Below are 22,905 nucleotides of genomic sequence, written 5' to 3' on the forward strand. Positions count from 1 at the left end.
TCTCTCAGAAGGCCCTTAGAGACATAAATCGACGCCTTATCTGTTGGCTCAATGAGGGGGCCTACCCGGCGTCGGGGGTTGGCTCATCATGGAGTGGGAGAGCAACCACTCCCTCTGGCAAGAGGTCACCATTGCGTCAGAGATCCAAGTTCGAGGAGCCGGTGGCGAAAAAGCAGAGGACAGGGAAGGCTAAGTCGTCTTTGGGCCATGACTAGGCCAAGCACCCTTTGCCTCTTAAGAAACAACTATCTAGTGGTGAAAAGTCCCACGTAGGCACCTAGGCTCCAAGCACTCATCTAAGAGTACTGTGTCAAAGTCGCTGTCAGATAAGCCAAAGGAGAAGGGCCACCAGTTTTAAAAGTCTGCAGACTCGTCCCGGAAATCTCCATTGTTGATGGACAAGCATAAATCGAGGCAGACTACACCATCCTCCTCAACCTCGCCGGTGAAAAAATCTTCTTCGAGGAGCACCAAAAAACCCCACTCGTCATCAGGATCACACAGATCTTCCTCCGGACACGGGTCCTCCTCAACACATCAATCGACATCCAAATCGTCGTCCAAACAGTCGTCGACGGCATCGACCACGACAATGATGGCGTTGACAACAATTTCGTCACTGTCTAGGTCTCAACTTCCGTCGACGACTTCCTCAACGATGACAACATCGCCGACTACCACCTCGACAGCAACCATCCCGTTGACGACAAAGAAAAATTTGCTGGCTAAAAAGCTGAAGCGTACATAGTCTAACAGACCACAGGTTTCGGCAAAGGAAACCGATGTATTGTCACCGAGAGGTATAAAAACCCCATCTGGGTCCACGATACATGACCAGCCTCCTTTGGAAATGTCTCCAATTGTCTTGCCAGAAGTCATTCTACAGCATGATATCAAGTCAGGTTTCGAGGCCCCTCCATATGCATGCCAAGCAGTGTTCGAATCAGATCCTGATGGAGGCTTGCAGGTTCCTATTCAAGAACCATCTACAGGGTTGGACCTACTTCAACCTTCTCTACCATCTACATCAACAGACATATGAGGTATGCCAATGCAATACTCTCTCATAAACCCTCAATCCTTGCTATCCATGCAGGTCCTGTCCACACTTCAATTTCGTCTGAGGCAGCTGGACGCCAGGCTTCCTCTACCTCAGGTTCCAACAACCCATCATTATGGAGACCCACAGGTTTTATCTATACAAAAGGGGGCATCTTACCACTTTCAAGACCAGGGTGCACGCCCTAGAAGGCAATCTCCTCCTAGACCTCCTCCTCCACTCCCTCGTACTTTTAGTCCACGACGGAGGGAACACGAAGAGGGTGAATTGGTTGATGCGGACCCAACCACTGACCCACAACACACGATTTCCACTGACTCCTCATCTTCAAGGAGAGCTGATGTTAGGCAGAAACCTGTGCAGTTTCCTCTTGGACCACTGCAAAAGATTTAAGACTACAGGTGTTTGGCAGTAAACCCACTTGGTAGCTGTGACTGAGCAGTCAGACTTCCCTCAAGAAGAGTTAGGCAGTATACAGAGTATTCACAATAGGTCAAAAGAACACAGTAGAACAAGCAAACACCGACCAGAGCTTGGTGTAAAAGAGATATAATTATTTATTTAAAACCACATCTAATAAAACACACTGGCACGAATATCAAGCAGTTCAAAAACACGGTCACTAAAAGATATACACTCCCTTCCACGATTAGTTACACAAGTCTTAAGTAAAGCAACACTTAATTTCAGACAGCGGTGAGCACTTAACGAAGATGGCACTCTAATCAATCAATTTAAAAGGGAGAGAAAGGCAGAGCAAAGATAGAAACAGATCCCAACACTTTCGGGAAGAACACAGTAGGAGAAGAAGGCAGGTTAAAACCGTAAAGTCAAAGTTAACAAGGCCGGACCCACTTTAAGAGGCTCTGGTCGAAATGTGTCCAAGGTCACACGGTTCAAAGTGCCCAAAAGTCTCGCAATCAGTTCAGAAAGAGTTGGACCAAAAGAAAGGGACCAGTTAGATGGTCAAGGCGGCCAGCCCAGTCCAGAAGGTTTAAGGGATTATTATTACCTTGTAGCAATCTTTAGAAAGGGAGGCCTGCCGGACACAGTACCTTAAAGTGGTGAGAATACTCCAGCGGGGCAGTTGTTCCTGGCAGCGGATGCAAGTCGGTGCTTTGTCCGGGGGAAGAGAGCATCTCGTCGGGGAGGAAGACAGGAGTTTGTTGCACTGCCAGGGAAGAAACCAGCCGCGGAGTTCTCAGTTAAAAGGAGCAGATCTTTTATTCGCGGTCCAGTGGTAAGTGGCTATCCGGTTGCCAGGGTGCTTGGCACGGGCAATTCGACCACAGACGTCCTGGGATGCGAGAAAAAGAAGGTAAACTGGTTGTGCCCACCAGTCAGGGGAAGAAGACTCTCCAGCCGGGAGATCTTCTCTGTCGTTGGGAAGTGGTGAGTCGGTTCTGCAGGGCTCCACCGGTGGTGTCGTCGTAGCAGGTCGGCTCAGCTTCTCCCTCGTCGGATTTTCAGGTCCTGTGGCGACTTCTAAAGTTCCAGTCCCAAAAGCCCTGCTTTTATGCAGCACACCCCCATTCACTCAGCCTAGCTGTCAATCAAACATGCTAAGTGGTGAGCCGGCCGGCTCACCACTTGGGCCAATCACACAAGAGTGCGACTTGAGTTACCAAGGTAACTAAGTCCAGGGTGCCTAAACCCCCTCCGACACCACCTGTGGTACCCAGACAGAGTGGCACCACTTTTGGAGGCTTCTGTGGAGAAGCCCACCAAAAAGTGGAACAAAGGGCTCGACTTGGGTTGGAGTCACAGAAGAGAACACAAACGCCATTTTAGAATCGAGTTCTGGCAAAAAATAGCAACCGGCGAATTCATATTAAATAAATAAACCGGCGGTATGTTCGAGGCTATGAGAATTAAATAATGTTGGTAGCCTCGAACAATGGGAAAATGGGAAAATCCCATAGAGATATATTTGCGGTTGAATATAAAAAGTAGTATCCACTGCCACCAGCCAAAACTCGATCAGGGGGGACGGAGACGTGCCCCCTCTAATAACAGATCCCGGGGCAATCGAATTGCCCCGACCATACGTCCACAATAAGATGGTTTGTACTGGTTTCTGTTCATAATTTGGGACTAGTAAAGCCAATGGTGACTTTACATGCCCTGGGAGACAGTAGTCAGTCCCAGGGTATGGAGTCCATGGTGGGGTGTCACTATGACACCCCTGTGTCACTGCACTGAGGGTGCTGTGTAACACACATAGTAAAAACACATGAGACCCTATGGAGTAAAAGACCCCATAGCCCATAAAACACATTAACAGTCAAAGGAACCACTCAAATAATGTCCAAGAGTGTGAGGAAAAGAGACTCACTCTTGGCAGGAGAAAAAAAACAAACTCCAGAAATCCAGCAAAGCTGCTGGGGGACTCACTAGGTTAGGAAATTCAGCCTAAACAGAGAATTCTCCCTAACAGCTGAGACATGGGACACAGATCCAGACCAAGACGCACCAGGTAGACTGGCTCAACCTTCTCCCCCGGACGACATCTGAGCATTTCACTCCATGATGACGAAAGCCTGACAAGAGTTTGGCTTAATTCCAGAGGAAGAGAAAAAGGATTATTTCCTCTTTGATCATACGGGGAAAAGAAGGAAAGCAGTTTTTCCCATTCCTGTTCTCGATCATGTGTGGCAAGAAGGGCTCCGTAGCATGAAGCATTCCTTTACGGAGTCGGTAGTGAAAGGGCGTTTGGAAAAGTAAATGTAAGGCTACTGATTCCACTCAAATGCCTTACTTCACAGCCAACGTCAGAGTCAGTCATCTCGGGTGAAACAAGCCGAAAAGCCTGCACACAACATAAGTGCGCTACTCCTCCCGACAATGACAACCGAAAATTGGATGCCTTTGGTAAGTCCTCAGGGGCCAGGCTTGGCTTCGCTGTGCAGACTTTCGCCAAGAAGTGCAACAGAAGATGGTGGATATGCCGTGCGAAGGTGAAAAAACAGACATGCTGCTCCCACAATTAGGCTTTAGCATCAACTACACCAAATCCTGCACAATTCCCTTAAAGGACTTGGTCTTCCTGAGAGCACAATTCCTTACAAATCACAATCTTGTAAAACCTTCTGCAGAAAGAGTGAAAAGATTACTTAACTCTAGCAGCGTCATTTACACCATACTAGCTGGTTACAGTCTGCTCATACATGGCTCTTATGGGGACCATGTCCTCTTGCATTCCTCTGATTCCCCACTGTCACCTTCACATGCAACCAGTACAACAATTTGTTGCACGCAGATGGTCCCAGATCCAGGGGTCCTGGTCAGACAAGGTAATCATCTCCCGCTCACTGTCAGACAGTCTGCAATGGTGGACACACCCTTTCAACATCAGAAGAGGAATCCCACTGGTGAAACCAACCTTCCAACTCACCATTGTGACCAAAGCCTCCCAGGATGGGGTGCTCATTTAGACCAGCACCAGATCAAAGGCCTCTGGTCACCTGTAGAAACTTTCCTGCACATAAATGTTCTAGAGTTGCGAGCAGTTCACTGGTCTCTCAAATCCTTTCTCCCCCTTATCAAGAACTCTGTGGTACGTGTCCTACCGACAACACAACCACAATGTTGTACTTAAGGAAGCAAGGTGGGACACGTTCAGACGCCTTATCCCAGGAAGCACAAACCATCTGGCACTGGGCCATCCGGCACAACATTCAGATCGAAACCTTCCACTTACCAGGGATGCAGAACAAGCAAGCAGATACCCTCAACAGGCACTCTTCAAACACACAAGTGGCAACTGCACAGCATCCAGATAGCCAGAAAGTTCTCAAAGTGGGGCCTTCCCCCTCTGGTCCTCTTCGCCAGCCCCGACAACAAGCAATGCCAACAGTTCACCAGCAGGATTCCACATCCGGACTCCCAAGGGGACGCATTCTCCTTCCCTTGTAACGGGGTGTTCGCCTCCACATTTCCCCCTTTCCTCTCATAAGGAAGACCATACAAAAGATTTGCAAGGCTCCTTGCAGGATAATCCTGGTCACCCTGTATTAGCCCAGGCAGACCTGCTTCTCCAACCTGCTTCAGTTGGCAGTGGGCGATACGATTCATCTGGAATCCCAGGCCAATCTTCTGTCCCGAGAACAACGGGATGATCTTTCATCACAATCCAGGCTCTCTCAAGTTGACGGTATGGCTCCTGACAACTTCGAATTCGGAAATCTGAATGTCCCTCAGGACTGCCGTCGCATCCTGGCAGCAGTAAGAGCCCCATCCACCAACATTTCATATGGTCAAAACTGGAAAAGATTTGTGCATGATGTGCACAACAACCTAATTTACAGCCGCTAGCTATAACACCTCATGAGCTCCTTCCATATCTTTTGCTATTAGCTACAGAATGTCTGGCGGTCTCTTCCATCAAGGTGCACTTGTCAGCGATCTCCAGATTTACACGTAAAAAACATCTTCTCCGCTCTACAGTGACAGGCTAATTAAACATTTCTTGAAAGGCCTCTTCATTCAAAAGAAAGAAAAAACAGTAAAATATATAAATATGCATATAAAATAGGAGAATAGGCTGCCTCTTCATATGCTATAACAACATCCTCATTCATTAAGGGATTATTCGTTTTACAGCAGCACTTTTACACCTAGTGAGTATTCCGGTTGCACATGTGTCTTCGGGGATCCGCCAGGCTCTCAGCAATTTGTGCCCAAACCATTTACAATTCACCCGGCCATCTGCTTTATCATGTTCACATTTTCTTCTAGCCTTTCAGCCACCTTACAGAAAAGAGCCCACTATCTTTGCGATAGTTAAAACAATGTCACCAATCCGGAGTGCCACTTCGGTTTTCACATCACGTACCTGTTCATCTTTCATGCGTGCAAAAATATGGGTGCTTTGTAGGGAGCTATAAAAGGGTGACCTAGGAAACGTAAGCTTTCTGCTTGCTTTAAATTACATTTGTACAGATCGTTTTTCTATAGCTTCCATCTTTTCTTATTGACACTCAGAAGTATTTGGTCACATTTTGTCAGCACAAATGGCCATGTTTCTTGTGGTGGTGGGTTTTTAATGTAGGCTCATTGGAATGTATCCACACTGCAATTATTCGGCCATGTGTAATTCATGCTCAGTTATTCAAGTTTGACCTCCAATTTAGCTCTGTCTCTTCCATACTGTTTATCTTGTGACATTTTCAAATATGCATGTCGGGACTACTTCCAACCTGGCAAATCTCTCCCAACTCTAGGGATTGAACATAGCCTTTGAAGTTGTCAAGTTTTTGGATGGATGCTCCTCACAGGCCTTGTTTTTCAGATTATCATTTTCTAAGAGATCTTTTTTTACAGTATTTATTGCTGGACTGTTTCTGGCTTTATTCTTAGTTGCAAAAACCCAATGGCTGATGCAAGAGTAGCATTTTGAAATCTTTTAGGGAGGAACATCAGGTTTTTCCAAAAAGGCGCTTTTGCTTGCTTTTTGTGGTGAACGTAAAGGGAATGGTACTGAGGGAACCATGAAGCTCAGGGTCCACCACCTGCGATCTGGAGTAGGCCTTGGATAAAGAAAATGGAGGCCAGGAGAAGAAAGAAGTGCCCAAGGTGAGGGGCAAGCACTTGGTAAGAAGCCTACCACACCAGTGCTAGTGGAGACTGTGGCATAAGCAATCTCGGGCCCAGAGAGTGGTCTGGAACCTCAGCCCTTGACAGATAGGTCCGCCAAACTGAAGGTGGTGCAATCTTCTGCAAAGGAGAGAGGCATCCTGACAATCGCCATGAAACAGTGACTGAAAGCCAAAGCAAAGACAGAAGTGTCCGGGCACTTAAAATCCTAAAGAGTGGGAGTACCTAGTTTGACCACGGGATATCAGAGCCAAAATTAAGAGAGGGACAGGCTGACAGATTATGGTGTTTAAGTAAGCTGACATTTCTAACTATACCTTCTCCAGCATGGGGTCTGGCATGGATTCACTTGCTCATGAATATTCCCCGTCGTCAGGCCGGGAATCCTCGTTAAAGAAAAAATCAGTATCAGTTTTGTTTCTGATCTGTCTTTCTCAGTAGTAACCAATCACTGGTCTCTGGGTCATACTCGCGCCAGCCAATGACTGCCCTCTCCCTAAGCCCCGCCTCTGGCAGCCATCCTCAGATTTTTACCGCACGCTCAAGTGTTGGGAGTCCTCGTGTTTAGCTCTCGAGCTTTTGCTGCGTTTTCGGGCTTTTTCAAGGAGAATTTCCCATTTTTCGGTCAAATAGAGCCTCAAGCTCCTCCGTCTCTACATCCGAGTAACGGGGATCCGTGTCGGATTTTTCTTCGCCCCTCAAGGGTGAAGATTTTGTCAAGTTACGCTTCTTGGAGGAGTCCAGAAGTTTCTGCGGCCTACCCGAACATGGCCCAGGAGAAAGGAAGATCGACACCCGGAAAGCTGTTCAGGGTTTGTCCTGGATGCCAGCTGCAGAATGTGTTCAAGGAGGACGAGCACTCGAAATGTCTCTACTGCCTTCATGAGGACAAAACGCACGTGGAGGAGGAGCTGGTAGAAGTCTTAGAGGGCCTCGACGAGGGCGTCGAAGAGGCCCGTTCCCACGGGAGAGATCCCGACGAAGGTGACGACGAGAGCGACGGCGGCATCGGCAAGGGTCCTAGTCACCCGTCGCTTCCGGAGCCGCAGGATAACTCAGCGGCCATTTTTTTGGTGATACAATCCTTATGTTCGGATACAAGGACGAGATTGCCCTTACCACCGACGGAGGATCCGGAACCAGGCTCGACGGAGGAGCCAGAGCCAGGCCCGGCGGGAAGCCCCCCGAACAAGAGAAGACAGATCCATCCAGCCCTGCCTTTTCAGCCCTCGCGGCCTACTCAACCTTTGCCCACGGCCCCCATCCCTGGGGATGACACGGGAACGGACACGGCCACGACGGGTACCGACGACTCCGGTGACAACGGGACGGAACTCCCATCGCCCCCAGCCCGGGCCTCCCCGCCCGACGAGATCAGATCTTTCCATGCAATGATCGCCAGGGCATCCAAGCTTTTTCAGCTCTACCCCAAAGAGAAGGAGGAAGGTTTCCTTTACCAACGGCGCGAGGCCAAGAGGAAAACAGTCCTCGCCGTGCCTCTGCTGGATGACATCTGGGACGAGGGTCTCACCATTTTTAAGAACCCGTCTACGACGCCTGCCAAGAGGGATCGGTACAAGAAGAAGTACCGGGTCCCCAAAGCAGCCCCTTTGTGCCTTAGGGCGCAACCGACCCCTGACTCGGTCGTCTCAGCGGCAGCCAAGAAGAAAGCGGGGGGGGCATCGGCCTCAAAGTCAACTTCCCCGCCAGACGGCGAAGGAAAGAAGCTGGACGCAATGGGATGATGAGTTATATCGTTGGCGGCAACAACGATTAAGGCGGCCAACGCCCTCGCGATCGTGGCCCGCTACGACAGTGAGTTATGGTACAAGATCGCCCCCCTGTTGGACTTCCTACCGGACGACAAGAGGGCCGAGGCCCTGGAGATCTTGCAAGAAGGCGAAGTGGCGTCGGACCACGCCACTACGGTGGCAACGGACATTGCTGACACCGGTTTCCGCCAGCTAGGCAACAGCGTTTACCTTAGACGACGAGGGTGGCTCAAGGCGACGGATTTCTGCCAGGACGTACAAGCCAAGGTTTTGGACATGCCGTTCGACGGGAACAATCTGTTTGGGAAAAGAGTGGATGAGTCCCTCCAAGCCATCAAGGCGGACACAGAGACCGCTAAGGCCTTAGGCGTTCTCCTGCAACGAAGAGCGTCCTTTTGGAGTACCGGAGGCAAGCAGGGTGCCTCCAAAGGATTCGGCGGTGGCTCCTCTACGTACCGCCAAGCGGCCCGCTCCTCATCGCAGGAAGCCTATATAGGACGAGGCAAGTCGGATGGACCCTGCCGTCGTCGCCAGGGAGGCCAAGGCGGCAAGGCGTCCTCCAAGCAAGATTGAACCTCCCTCCTTCCGGTGGGAGGCCGGCTGACGAAGTTCGTCAGGGTGTAGGAGTCCATCTCCACTGACCGTTGGGTGCTGGACGCCCTGGCCCAGGGGCACGCCCTCGAATTTAAAAAAAAAAGTGCCCCCGCATTCCATTCCACCCGTGGCCAGGAAGGAGAATCACGTCCCTCAACTGCTATTGGAGGTAAGGGCGATGCTCAAAAAAGGTGCCATCGAGCTCGTCCCGAAGAGGCTCTGGGGCACCGAAGTATACTCAAGGTACTTCCTCGTTAAAAAGAACACAGGAGGATGGTGCCCCATCCTGGACCTGCGACGACTGAACAAGTACATCAAGGCACAGACGTTCCGGATGGTCACCCTCCAGCACGTGCTGGGACAGCTGGAGGAGGGCGATTTCCTGTCGTAGTTGGATTTGGAGGATGAGTACTTCCACATCCCCATTCTAAAAGGACACTGAAAGTTCCTCAGGTTCGTGGTCCAAGGATGGCACTACCAGTTCAAGGCCCTCCCGTTCGGATTGAAGTCGGCACCCAGGGTGTTCACCAAGTGCCTCGCACCGGTGGCGGCGTGGCTGCGCCTGCAGGGGATCCACACCTACCCCTACCTGGACGACTGGCTCATCCGAGCAAGGACAAGGAAGCTTGCCGTAGATCACACAGCGAAGACCGTCCAGCTACTCACGGACCTGGGATTCTCCCTCAACTTTCCCAAATCCCACCTGGTCCTGTCGCAAGTCGCACTGTTTCTGGGAGCCAAGCTCGACACAGTGGCACGTCTGGCCTCGCCGTCGCAGGAAAGGACGAAGGCCATTCTGGGCAAGGTGCAACGTCTGCTGGCCGCGGACGAGGCCAGGGTGAGGTCCATCAAGTCCCTCCTCGGGATGATGTCCTCCTGCATATATCTCGTGCGCCTGTGCATGCTTCGGATGCGCCCTCTGCAAGTCTTCCTTGACGCCCGCTGGATCCAAGCGACGGGCAGCTTCAAGGACAGGATCCCGCTCAACGAGACCTTCCGACGAGCGATCCGGTGGTGGGCCACCCACGCTCATCTGACAGAGGGCACAGACTTTCAGACCCCATCTGACCAGATAACAGTGACAACAGATGCCTCCCTGGAAGGGTGGGGAGCGCACACCGGAGAACTTCACGCGAGAGGCCTTTGGCTCCCGGAGGAGAAGCCGCTCTACATCAACATCCTAGAGCTCCGTGCAGTGTTCTGGGCTCTCAGGTCCTTTCTCCCATCCCTCAAGGGCAAGGTGGTGAGAATCTTCACCGACAACACCACCACGATGTTCTACATCCGGAAGCAGGGAGGAACCACATCCCCAGCCCTCTTCAAGGAAGCCCAGGATCTGTGGCATTGGGCCGTCGCCCAAGGGATGTTTCTGGTGCCCTTTAATCTGGCAGGGATAAAGAACACCATCGCCGACTCACTCAGCAGGGAGCTGCGCTCGTGCCACGAGTGGGAACTACGTCAGGATCAAGTGGATCGACTCTTCCGACGATTGGGGAAAACCGCAGATTGACCTGTTCGCGACCGCGACAAGCTCCAAGTGCCAGAGGTTCGCCAGCAGGTTTCCCCAGCCGAGGAGCATGGACGATGCGTTCTCGTTCACCTGGGGCGGCCTGTTCCTATATGCGTTCCCTCCGTTGCCGTTGCTGCTCCGACTCGTCAACCAGCTCAAGAGGTCCCGGTTGCAGGATGATCCTCGTCGCACTGGCGTGGCCGAGGCAGATCTGGTTCCCGCACCTTCTGGACATTCAAGCTGCCGATGGACGCGGATCTTCTCTCCAGAGAAGGAGGCGCCATACTTCATCACGACCCAGAGTCGCTGAACTTGCAGGCCTGGCTCCTGCAGCACTAGAGTTTGGAGGGTATGAAATCCCGGCTGACAGCAGAGAGGTTCTTGCAAAGGCCAGGGCGTCCTCAACTCTCAAGTGCTATGGACATAAGTGGAAGAGGTTCTCTGTCTGGTGCTGTGCACAGAAGATTAACCCTCTACGGATTACGGCCCCTCAAGTGCTGCCGTACCTATTGTCGCTGGCCAAGGCTGGACTGGCTCATGCCTCCATCAAGATACATCTGGCTGCGATCTCCCGATACGCCAGAACCACAGGACGGGCGTCCTTGTGGTCCCATCACCTGGTGAAGGAATTTATGAAGGGACTGTTCCGATCGTTCCTGCCGGTGAAGGCCCCTGCCCCGGCGTGGGAGCTCAACGTGGTGCTTACCAGGCTCATGGGGGCGCCATTCGAGCCCCTGCATTCGGCACCGTTGAAGTTCCTGTCGTGTTACCTGTTTTCTTCCCGTCGCCTTTGTCGCAGGCCGAGAGGGCTTTGCGCTCGCTGGATTTGGCTAGAGCGCTAAAGTTCTACGTGGACCGCACAAAGAGTTTTCGGAAGACATCACAGCTATTTGTGAACTTTGGACCTGTGAACCAAGGGAAGGCTCTCGCGAAGGCTTCCATTTCCAGATGGCTCTCCGGATGTATCATGCACTGTCATCGGTTGGCAAACCGGTAGTTGCCTGGCCGTCCGAGAGCCCATTCGACCAGAGCTATCGCTGCTACCACGGCGTTCTTGTCTGGTGTGCCCCTGCTGGACATCTGCAGGGCTGCTACGTGGAGGTCGACACACACCTTCACGAGATTCTACTGCGTCAACCGGGATTCCAGGGAGGAGTCCAGGGTCGGCCAAGCAGTGCTGCGCAACCTGTTCGCCTAAGGTGAGCCTGGTGAGGAGGTAAGAATTGCTTAATGTTGAGTTGTTGATGTAATGCTTAATGTTGAGCCTTTGCCACCTCCCGTTGGTTGTGCATGTGTGTACTGCTATGTATTCTTATATTCATGAGCATGTGAATCCATGCCAGACCCCATTCTGGAGAAGGAACAAGTTACTTACCTTTAACTGTTGTTCTCCAGCATGGGTCTGGCATGGATTCACATGCAAACTGTCCCTTCTACCCCTCTGCGGCTCTTCACTTGGTCATACTGCCACTTTGCGTGCTACCAAATCTGAGGATGGCTGCCAGAGGCGGGGCTTAGGGAGAGGGCAGTCATTGGCTGGGGGCAGTATGACCCAGAGACCAGTGGTTGGTTACTACTGAGAAAGACAGATCAGAAACGAAACTGATACTGATGTTTTTCTTTACCGAGGATTCCCAGCCTGACGGGGAATATTCATGAGCATGTGAATCCCTGCCAGACCCATGCTGGAGAACAACAGTTACAGGTAAGTAACTTGTTCCTTTCTTTGTGTTCTCCATATCCTGGTCTCCCCTAAACCCTGGGCATGATTTTAAACCCTTTTTAATGTATACTTTGGGCTCTGTTGATCCTCCTCCATCCATGACAATATCTTCTCCAAATTTCTGTCTAGGCCCCATAGCTCTACTCCATGGACCAGGGACCTGCCATTTTTCATTTGGAGAACTGTCAACCTGGGATGATATGATGTTGTAATGGACACGTTTGGTTAGTCCGCTACGTGATGCCTCAGCTTTTCAATCCACTCTTAGCATGTGTGGTTGCCACTCAATGTTGGTGATAATGTTACCCCTAAACGGGGATATTCCAAAACTTGTACTGCTGGTACACTGTCCAACGTAAACCTTGAATTGGTTTCCTTTTCCGTTTTGCACCAAATATCATTATTTTTCTTTTTAATGGTTGTTTTGCACTTACATTACTGTTCCTCTGCTGATAGCTCTCCTTGTACCACAATTAGTGTCCATGCCAGGAGCACAGTGTTATCAACATATGGGTGTAGTGATATCTCTTTCGTAAAGAAACAAACACACAATAACTAATTTTCTCTCTTAACTCTGAAACATATTTCAGTGCATGCACAAATCTGGGTTAAATTACCAATGAAGATGTTGTCTGTATGTTATTTTAGGATAATACCCTGAATGTATAATGCCTAAACTGGCAACCACCAGTCAATACAATTCCAGATTTGGTTTTTTCTAACAAGTATCCCGCACAGTCTGTGCAAGATCACAACCTTTCTTCATTCACCAAATGTCTAGAATTGCAGCAATGATTCAACAATCCTAAGTAAGGTGGACCAGCTCAATCGATATGTACCTATGTTGCAAGGCACCAAGTCTCTGTATCTATGTCAAGTTTGTAGCCTTCACACGTGAACCATTGTTACAGGCGGGGCCTCTCTTTGGGGAATATGTATTTGATTATCCCAGGCATTACAAATGCCCACATCTCAAACACTAATCAAGCGCACAAGCTCTCTTCAAATATAAACAAATGTTGCTTCAGCAGCTTGCTCACCTTATCTGCTCTAAACCAAACCTCCTTCAGTCCATGCATTGCCATGTGTATTACTGCAGTGATGACCTGCAGGTTGCCAAAGTAAAACCCATTCAATTGCCATGCCCAGTGCCCAGCGGATTCCTACAGTTGTGGCAACGACTTTACCTGGGCAATGGCCAGAAGGTTTACACAGTAGTGCCTAGCAGAATCCACAGTATACCTTCACCAAAAGCCATTGCTTTTTCTACGAATGGTCCTTTACAAGGGTTGAGCGACAGTACAGAATTGAGAGGGTAGATTTTTGATCCTGGTAGTGGCAGGTGAGGCAGGTGAGGGTGGAGCAAGCAAGGCTAGATTAGGCAGCAGGATGTGAAAAGAGGCACTTGCAAGTGGTGGAAAAAGGCCAGGCAAGGATGAGGAGTTGGATTACCAGGTGCCTGTAAGTAGTGTGGAAGTAGGGCACAGCCCTTTCATATGCTCACAAATTGAATACAGTGAGAAACATGCAAAATCCTACTAGCACCATAGTTATCCTAGAAGTGTGCAGCTGGCCAGTAAATGATCCAGATAACAAGACAACCTATTCATAGGATTGCATGTATTTTGTAGGCCTGTGTAGTGCGCCCTTCCAGGAAACTATGGGACTACTGGAAGGGCCATTGAATGTGCCATCACGTTTCTAGCCGTTTCCTGGTTAACGGTCTAGTTGTTATCACCAAGATGGCCGCCCCCTCTGTATACGAACTCCCTTGCTGCTGCCTGGTGTGTTGCACCTTCGGAATTCCTCTCGTAGGTAACGCTAGTTTCTTCCTGCCTTTTGAGCTAACGCTCTGTGTTATTCCACACCATGTGGTTCCCTCTTATTCAGCCGTCCCTTCGCCTGCATTCTGTTCCTTCCCTCTCACTCCCGTGCAAGTGTTTCAGCTCTCTTACCTTCTCGCGTCTATGCGAGTGCCCCGTTTCCTCTCCTTCTCGTGTCTGTGCGAGTACTCCGGTTACTCTCCTTCTTGTGTCTGTGCGAGAGTCTTGATCCTTTCTGCGCCTTGCGTGCTCCTTTTCTCTTTGAACTCTTTCCCATTCTGGTCTCCTAATGCTGGGATTCTGGCAGTTTGTTTCCCTTTATCTATCCTCTCCGACCCCAATCCGGAAGCCTTGAATTCTATCTGCAGCCCCGCATTGTTATTCTACTTCGTGCAGGGCTCCAGGCCATTTGTCTACCCATCAGGAGACGAATATACCGAAACTCCAGGATCTGCAAATCTCTGCCTACCATTGCAATCACCTGTTATTCCGGGTACTGCTAGGGAGCGCATCATACTGGGACTCGCAACTGCATCATTCCTCTTGACAATCAGCTATCTCTAAGTATTGGAATCCCTTCTGCAAGACACTACTAGATTTTTTTAGCCAAGAGGCTTTTTCCCTGTCACGGGCTTTGCTCTAGGGTTACCCCTTGATCAGGTGTGTCACTACACCAAACAACGTGGCCTCCAATGGAGCACGTCCATATCTTCACAACAAGAAGACCAAGGCCAAAAAGAAGCCCATAGAAAACAGAAGACAGAGACTCAGGAAAGCTCCTCTGAGGATCAAGCTGAGGAGGAAAGTGGGGGGGGGGTCACCTTGAAGTTTGACAGCGTGCAACGCCAGGGAGCCACAATGGCATCTTTAGAACAATACCAGGAGTTGGTAGGAGCCATCCAAAGTCTGACAGCTGAAGTCCAGTCACTCCGTAAGAAAACCTCACCGTAAGACAACAAATCAATACTCGAGATGAGGGCAGAGGAGATCTGCCCCTGTTACCTTTGCCTTTCGGGAAGTATGAAGGCAACCCAAAAACTCTGAAAGAATTTCTGGACTCATGTTTAATGTATTTTACCTTCCGTCCAAAGGCATTTGAAACGTACAGGGCCTGAGTAGACTTTCTAGTGTCAAACCTGGTTGGTGATGCCCTAGCTTGGGCCACCCCACTCATCACCCAATCAGATCCTTCCACAAATGATTAGACTGCATTTGTTACTTTGTTCAAGACTCGTTTTGAAAGGCCTGAAGTACAGTACGCTTCCTATGAAGCCATGCTAGACTTGAGATAAGGAACACACGACGTCCAAACCTATGTGTCTGCCTTCATGCGAGTAACTGCTAATTCCGAGTGGCCAGATATAGCCCAGCAGAACCTTTTTCGCCGTGGTGTGCATGAAAACATAAAAGACGAGTTGGCCCGGATTGCCAGACCACAATCTTTTCAAGAATTGGTTTCTCTTGCCCTTCAAATAGAGTTCCGTCTGGGAGAAAGATGGCAAGAGAAAAGAAGTAGACCTCCACTCCTACCAATGCTGAATGCTCACACCGCTGGAGAGAGATCGACACCTCACCAAGGGGAAGAACCTACGCAAATAGGATCAGCTAGAGGCCCTCTTACCGCTGAAGAACGCAAGAGGAGAAGGGAACTATGCCTCTGCATGTATTGTGCTTTTCAAAAACATTTGCTACGGAACTGCCCAGAGGTTCCCCCTCGCCAGCAGGGAAACGCTATCCCCGCACCTGAACAGGGAGAGGTCTGGTGTAGCATTACAGAATCCCTGCGATAAGGCCATACCCATTTCCTTGAACGAGGACACTAGTCTGATGGTCTTTCAGGTCAAGCTCACCTTTGGGAGGTCCTGTTCTTGGGATGCATTTGCCATGTTGGATTGTGGGGTGGCTGGCAACTTTTTGGAGATTAAGTGGGCGGAAGAAAACAGATTGCCCATTGTAACCAAGAAGGAGTCTGTTCCAGTAGAGGGAGTGGATGGCACTCCATTGTCATCCAGCCCCATTAGATATGAGACGGAACCTATTCACCTGCAGTTGTTCTAACACAAGGAGAAGGTTGTGTTTGACCTTATCAGGGCAGCTCACTTCCCTGTCATTCTGGGGATTTCTTGGTTGCGTCGACATAATCCAACCATCGACTGGACATCCAACACCATCAGATTCCAGTCACCGTACTGTCAAGGCAAATGTCTTCTGCCTCAAGACCAACCCATGCTCCGCAACCCTTTTAAGACCCTGGCCGCAGCCTCCCTGCTTTCGATTCCACCCCACTACCAGGACTATCTGGAAGTCTTCATCTTGCACCATTGAGACAATTCCGGGCGCCTCCATCCCCTTTGGTAGGATGTTTCCTCTATCTTTACCTGAACGCAAGGCACTCAAGGAGTGTCTAGACAACAACCTACAAAATGGTCTCATCCAAGAATCCAGATCCCCTGCAGACACGTCACTTATTTTCCTTCCTAAGAAAGGCTCTACAGAATTAAAGCCTTGTATTGATTACCGCGGTTTAAACAAACTTACCATCAAAGACCGCTACCCGGTGCCATTAATTAAGGAAATCCTGCAAGCAGTTCAAGGGACTACTGTATTCACCAAGATTGATTTGAGAGGCGCTTATCATCTGTTACGTGTTAGATCCAGAGATGAATGGCCTTCAGGACACCCCTGGGTCACTATGAATACAGGGTCATGCCGTTTGGCCTAGTTAACGCCCCAGCTATATGCCAGAGATTTGTTGACAAACTATTTGCAGATCTTCTATTTTCCTCCGTCGTTGTCTACTTAGGGCATCCTGGTCTATTCTTCGTCACCTACGGAACACTGCCAACATGTACATGAGGTCTTGGAATGTCTTCTTCAGAACCAACTGTATGCCAAACCGGAAAAATGCATCTTTGATTCTTCCTCAGTGTCCTACTTGGGATTCATACTTTCAGAAGACAGTGTTCGTATGGATCCCGGCAAGATCAAGGCCATATTGCAATGGAATACTCCTAAGAGTGTGAAGAATATACAGGGCCTCTTGGGACTAGCCAACTTTTACCGGTAATTCATCTCAGGGTTTTCTGACCTAGTCCTCCCTATTACGGTCCTTCTTAAGAAAGGCGTTCAGTTCAGTTGGTCTTTACAAGCCAATCACGCCTTCGATTGATTGAAGCAAGCCTTTACCAGGGCTCTGGTGCAGCCTGACCAGGCAAGGCCCTTCATTGTTGAAGCTGCCTCTTCTGGAGGAGCCATAGGGGCTGCATTACTTCAGAAGGGTTCTGATGGTCTGGAACATCCGGTGACGTATTTGTCTAGGACACTTATGCCCAGCGAACGGAACTACTCTGTGATTGAAAGAGAGCTGCTTGCCATTCGACAGGCATGCGAAGAATGGCGTCAATTTTTACAAGGAGCCTTGCATCGCTTTACTGTTCGCACTGATCACAGCAACCTGAAAGTGTTAGAACAAATGGAATGTCGGAATGCCAGGCATGCCCGATGGGCTTATTTTTTTTCTCAGTTCGATTTTGAGGTTACCCACATTCCTGGTAAAGAAAACATTCTGGCTGATGCCCTTTCACAAAGTCTTGATACCGAGGAGTGTACCGCTCAAGAACCTGAGTTATTGTTAGCCGGCAAGAACTTCAAGGCAATTGCCAATACTTTTCTTCAGGACATCAAGTCTAGTCTTTCTCAAGGACCCATTTTAGACACCTTGGAAGAAAGAGAGGGACTCCTCTTTAAAGAACACGCCTTGTACCTTTCGAACAAGAAACACCAGGAATTAGCAATGTTGTGGTGCCACGATTCACCCTTGGCGGGTCATAAAGGTCAAAAAGGCGACCTTGGAGTTGTTGTCTCTGTACTTTTGGTAGCCTAAATCGACCCGAGACATCAAGAGGTACGTGTCCTTGTGACCCACATGTGCCACAAACAAGTACTCTGTCAAGGCCGGTAGGCCTCCTACAACATGACTCTGTTCCAACAAAGCCATGGACACATATATCTATGGATTTTATTGTTGAACTTCCCCTATCCCTGGGGAAGACAGCTGTCATAGTGACTGTCAACACTCTGAGCAAACTAGCACTCTTTACTGCACTTAGAGGGATTCCATCTGCCCCAGAGACTGCCGTGGTATTCCTAAGAGACATAGTATGGTTGCATGGGCTTCCTGAGACCATAGTATCGGATCGAGGATCTCAGTTTACGTCTATGTTCTGGACCTCTCTGTGCAAACAATTAGGGATTCAACAGGCTCTCTCTTCAGGGTACCACCCACAGAGCAGTGGTTGGACAGAGACTAAACCACACCCTCGAACAATATTTGCATTGTTTCTGCAGCTTACGACAAGACGACTGGAGCAAATGCCTTCCCATGGCGGAATTTTCGTACAACAATGCTGTACATACAGCTATCCATATGAGCCCGTTCTACTGCACATATGGGCTTCATCCTCGTCATCTGCCCCTTACTACTCCCGTTTCTTCCAAACTGACATCCATCGATCAGCTCACAAGTGAACTCAAAAAGACCCACAAATAAACTAGTGAAACATTGACAGCCAGACGAGGTATGGACGCTGCCGGAGTCCCTCAGAGAAGCGATTATAATCCCACTCCTCAAAGCCAACAAGCCAGACATGGACTGCGGATCGTATAGACCGCTGTCATTATTGAACCAGGACAATAAAATTCTAATGGCCGTGCTGGCAAATAGAATGAAAAGGGTAATTGGCAGGTTGATACACCCCGATCAGACCAGATATGTCGCACATAGGAATATATCCAATAACCTTCGAAGGCTGAATCATGTAATAGAGCAATCCGAAGAGGCCTCAGGTGAATTAGCCATAATGTTCTCGGATGCAGTAAAGGCTTTTGACTCGGTCAAATGGCCATGGCTGTTAGCAACTCTGAAAGAAAATGGAATAGGATCCGGGTACCTGAAGTGGGCGGAATTACTATATAGCTCACCGCTAGCCAGAGTTAGAACCGGAGCAGTCATTTCGGAAAGATGGCAACTTAGTAGAGGCACAAGACAGGGATGCCCCTGGTCCATGATGTTGTATATCTAGCGTTGGAACCTCTGGCGATATACCTGAGACAGCAATATGAGGAAGTAGGGATTTATACAAAGGGGGGACTGCACCTACTATCGCTGTATGAGGATGACATGCTACTATATCTGAAATATCCAGAGGAAAGCCTACAATATAATCTCGAGGTACTTCAGCGATTTGCATCGCTCTCAGGCATCGCGATAAACCCTAAAAAGTCCTGCATATTCCCCTTAGGACGGTACATTGGGGTCCCACACGACAAGCTACTAGTATTGCCAGTACCCTGCGTGCCCAATACCTTTTAGATACCTGGGAATTGATATTTACCATGCAACTGAGGCAGAACATATAAACAATACCGAAAAATCCCTAACGAAAATTGTCAATAGCATGAAGTTCTGGACCAAACTCCCCCTAGCCATGATGGGGAAGGGGGCACTATTGAAGATTGTGGCATTGCCCAGATTGCTGCACCTCTTTGGGAACATATCGTACATGATACAAAGACGCTTCTTCACTAAACTCAAGGCATATGCAGAGAATTTTTATGGGCGAACACGAAGAATAGGATAGCCCTGTGGAAATTGCAAAACACATATGACAAAGGAGGCATAAACTTAGCCAAAAACGTACCCAATTTTGAGATGTATTACCTGGCCAGCCAACTGAGATATGTAACGGAATGGTTAGCCGAAGACTCCACAGCAGAGTCCAGGCAGTTCGGACAAGAATGTGCCCCGTATTTCTTGAAAGAATGGATCTGGCTCCCCAAACGAGAAACAGGGAAAGGCTCAGGCATGCTGGAGTTAGGGAGGCAAGTGTGGCGTTAGATGTGCCAGTCCATAAATAACCCTACTCCATATTCACCACAAGTGCCGCTAGTGACACTAACCAGAGGAGATGCCCAGCTAAGGAAATCGATCCGAATACACTGGGAGTCAGTAGGGATTTCAACAACAGGCGATATATGGCAAGAGGGGGTGGCAGAGGGTTTTGATGCGCTGGTAGAGGAAACGGGATTACATCGGGGACAGCATATAACCTATACCAGATTAGTACGGCAAGGGAAAGAGACATGGTCTGAAATAACACTAGAGGAGCAACCAGACATGGTCATAGAAACACTGTATGACATCTTGGAGGGAGGTCTCCCGGGTATATGAACTGTTGATGTCGAGAGTGGGAAGGGAGGTGACACAGTTACGACAGGAATGAGAGGAAGAAGCCGGAGAACGAATGACAGATGAGCTATGGGAAAGGGTACCACAAAAAAGTGTCCAGAAATGCAAGGCTGCAACAAATACAATTGTATATAACCCATAGAGCATATATGACCCCCCTGAGAATATCACGTTTAAAGGTACAGTACCACAAAAGTGTCCTAAATGCCAGGAGGAAAATGCTGGGTTGATACACATGTTCTGGCCATGCCCTGAAATAAGGAAGTATTGGGGAGAGGTGGCCCAAAGACTGGATGAAAAGGAGATAAACCTGAATATAGACTCAATATGGGCATGTATGGTGGGAGGGTTCCCTAGGCCACGCCATTTGAAACAGGTTGGCAAACTCAGATATGACCTATATACTGGCCAAGCGCAGGATAGCCATGGGGTGGAAAGCACGAAGCAGACACAAAGCAGAGGTTTGGTGGGCTGATCTCCGTAAATGGTCCGAAGCAGAAACAGTTGTATGGAATGAGGCAGCTAACAGAGGGGGGGGAAGAAGAAGCGGAAACCCTAACAGCCTGGAAACATCTAGTGGCGACACTATGGAGCCCCACCTATGAGGGCTCGAGTACAGAATATTCTGAGGTTACTGACGAAGGAACACCTCCTAAGAATAAAGTGCGTAAGGATGGAGCGGGGTAGGCTTGTTGGAGGGAGGAATAATGGATACATTACACATTGAGCACAAGTCTGCAACATGCAATATATTAGAAGTACTGTGGGAATTGTGAGTTTTTTTGTTGATTATTAAATGTAATTTTGTTTGGAAATAATAAAAAAAAAACATTGACAGCCAGCCTGAAGACCTACAAGACCTGGGCAGATCGAAAAAGAAACCCACACCCACTATGGAAAGAAGGCACTAGAGTATGGTTAGCCACCAAATTCCTACCTCGGTGGATACACGCAGGTAAATTCGCTCCCAGATATATCGGACCATTCCCGATCCTAAAGAGGGTCAATCCATTGGCCTTTAAACTTAAGCTTCCAACTGAGTTCCGGAGGATACACTCAATCTTTCGTTCTTCTTTATTGAAGGGATATCAAACTAACACGTTTCATTGGAAGACTCCCAGACTTGTGTCAAGAATCAACGGAACCTCCAGAATATGAAGTCTCATTTGGTAGATTCTCAGTACCATCAGGGTACACTCCAATACCTGGTCCATTGGAAGGGATACACAGGCGGAAAGGACCTGAGAACCCCGAAGACATATATATGCGCCCGCCTTCTGAGAAGATTCCACAGACTACATCCAGGAAAACCTGGATGACCCCCGAGAAAGAGGGGACATACTGTCATGCGCCCTTCCTAGAAACTATGGGACTACTGCAGGGGGCCATTGAATGTGCCATCATGTTTCTAGCCGTTTCCTGGTTAACGGTCTAATTGTTATCACCAATATGGCCGCCGCCTCTGTATATGGACTCCCTTGCTGCTGCCCGGTGCGTTGCACCTTTGGAATTCCTCTTGTAGGTAACGCTAGTTTCTTTATGCCTTTGAGCTAACGCTCCGTGTTATTCCACACCCTGTGGTTCCACCTTGTTCAGGCGTCCCTTCGCCTGCATTCTGTTCCTTCCCTCTTGCTCCCGTGCAAGTCTTTCAGCTCTCTTACCTTCTTGCACCAATGCGAGTGCCCCGGTTCCTCTCCTTCTCACGTCTGTGCAAGAGTCTTGATCCTCTCTGCGCCGTGCATGCTCCTTTTCTCTTTGAACTCTTTCCCATTCCAGTCTCCTAATTCCGGGATTCTGGCACACTCCGGAAGCCTTGGATTCTTTCTGCAGCCCCGCATTGCTATTCTACTTAGTGCAGGGCTACAGGCCATTTGTATACACATCACCTGTTATTCCGGGTGCTGCTAGGGAGCTCATCATACTGGGACTCCGCAACTGCATCATTACTCTTGACACTCAGCCATGTCTAAGTATTGGAATCCCTTCTGCAAGACTCTACCAGGGTTTTTTTAGCCAGCAGGCTTTTTCCCTGTCAGGGGCTTTGCTCCGGGGTTACCCCGTGGTCAGGTGTGTCACTACACCAGACAACGTGGCCTCCAACGGAGCATGTCCATATCTTCACGACAAGATGACCAAGACCAAAAAGAAGCTCAGCGAAAAGAAAGAAACCCGTAGAAGACAGAAGACGGAGACTCTGTGAAGCTCCTCTGAGGATCGAGGTGAGGAGGAAGTAGGGGAGGTCACCTTGAAGTTTGACAGCCTGCCCCCCACAGGTTCCCAGTGGGACAGGAGGCAGTCAAAGTAAAAGGATCTCTTAAATCCTTCTTTTCAACTCTGGCTGAGAGAGCTGGTGACTCTGTTGCTAGCAGAAAACACAGGAAGTGAGGTTGCAGATGATATGGACATGGTTGGATGGGACGAGAAGAAAGGAATATCTTTTGTGCAACTGTTTTTTTTTAACCATGTGATTAATGAGAAATGTATATATTTTATTTATTTCTATAGCGCCAGAACCCGTAGGCATCAGAGCGCTTAACAAAAACATGCAAGGACAACACAGACGGGACAAGCACATGGGTGA

Source organism: Ambystoma mexicanum, chromosome 6p, assembly GCF_040938575.1.
Source record: "Ambystoma mexicanum isolate Mex_15411 chromosome 6p, UKY_AmexF1_1, whole genome shotgun sequence".
Taxonomy (NCBI): domain Eukaryota; kingdom Metazoa; phylum Chordata; class Amphibia; order Caudata; family Ambystomatidae; genus Ambystoma; species Ambystoma mexicanum.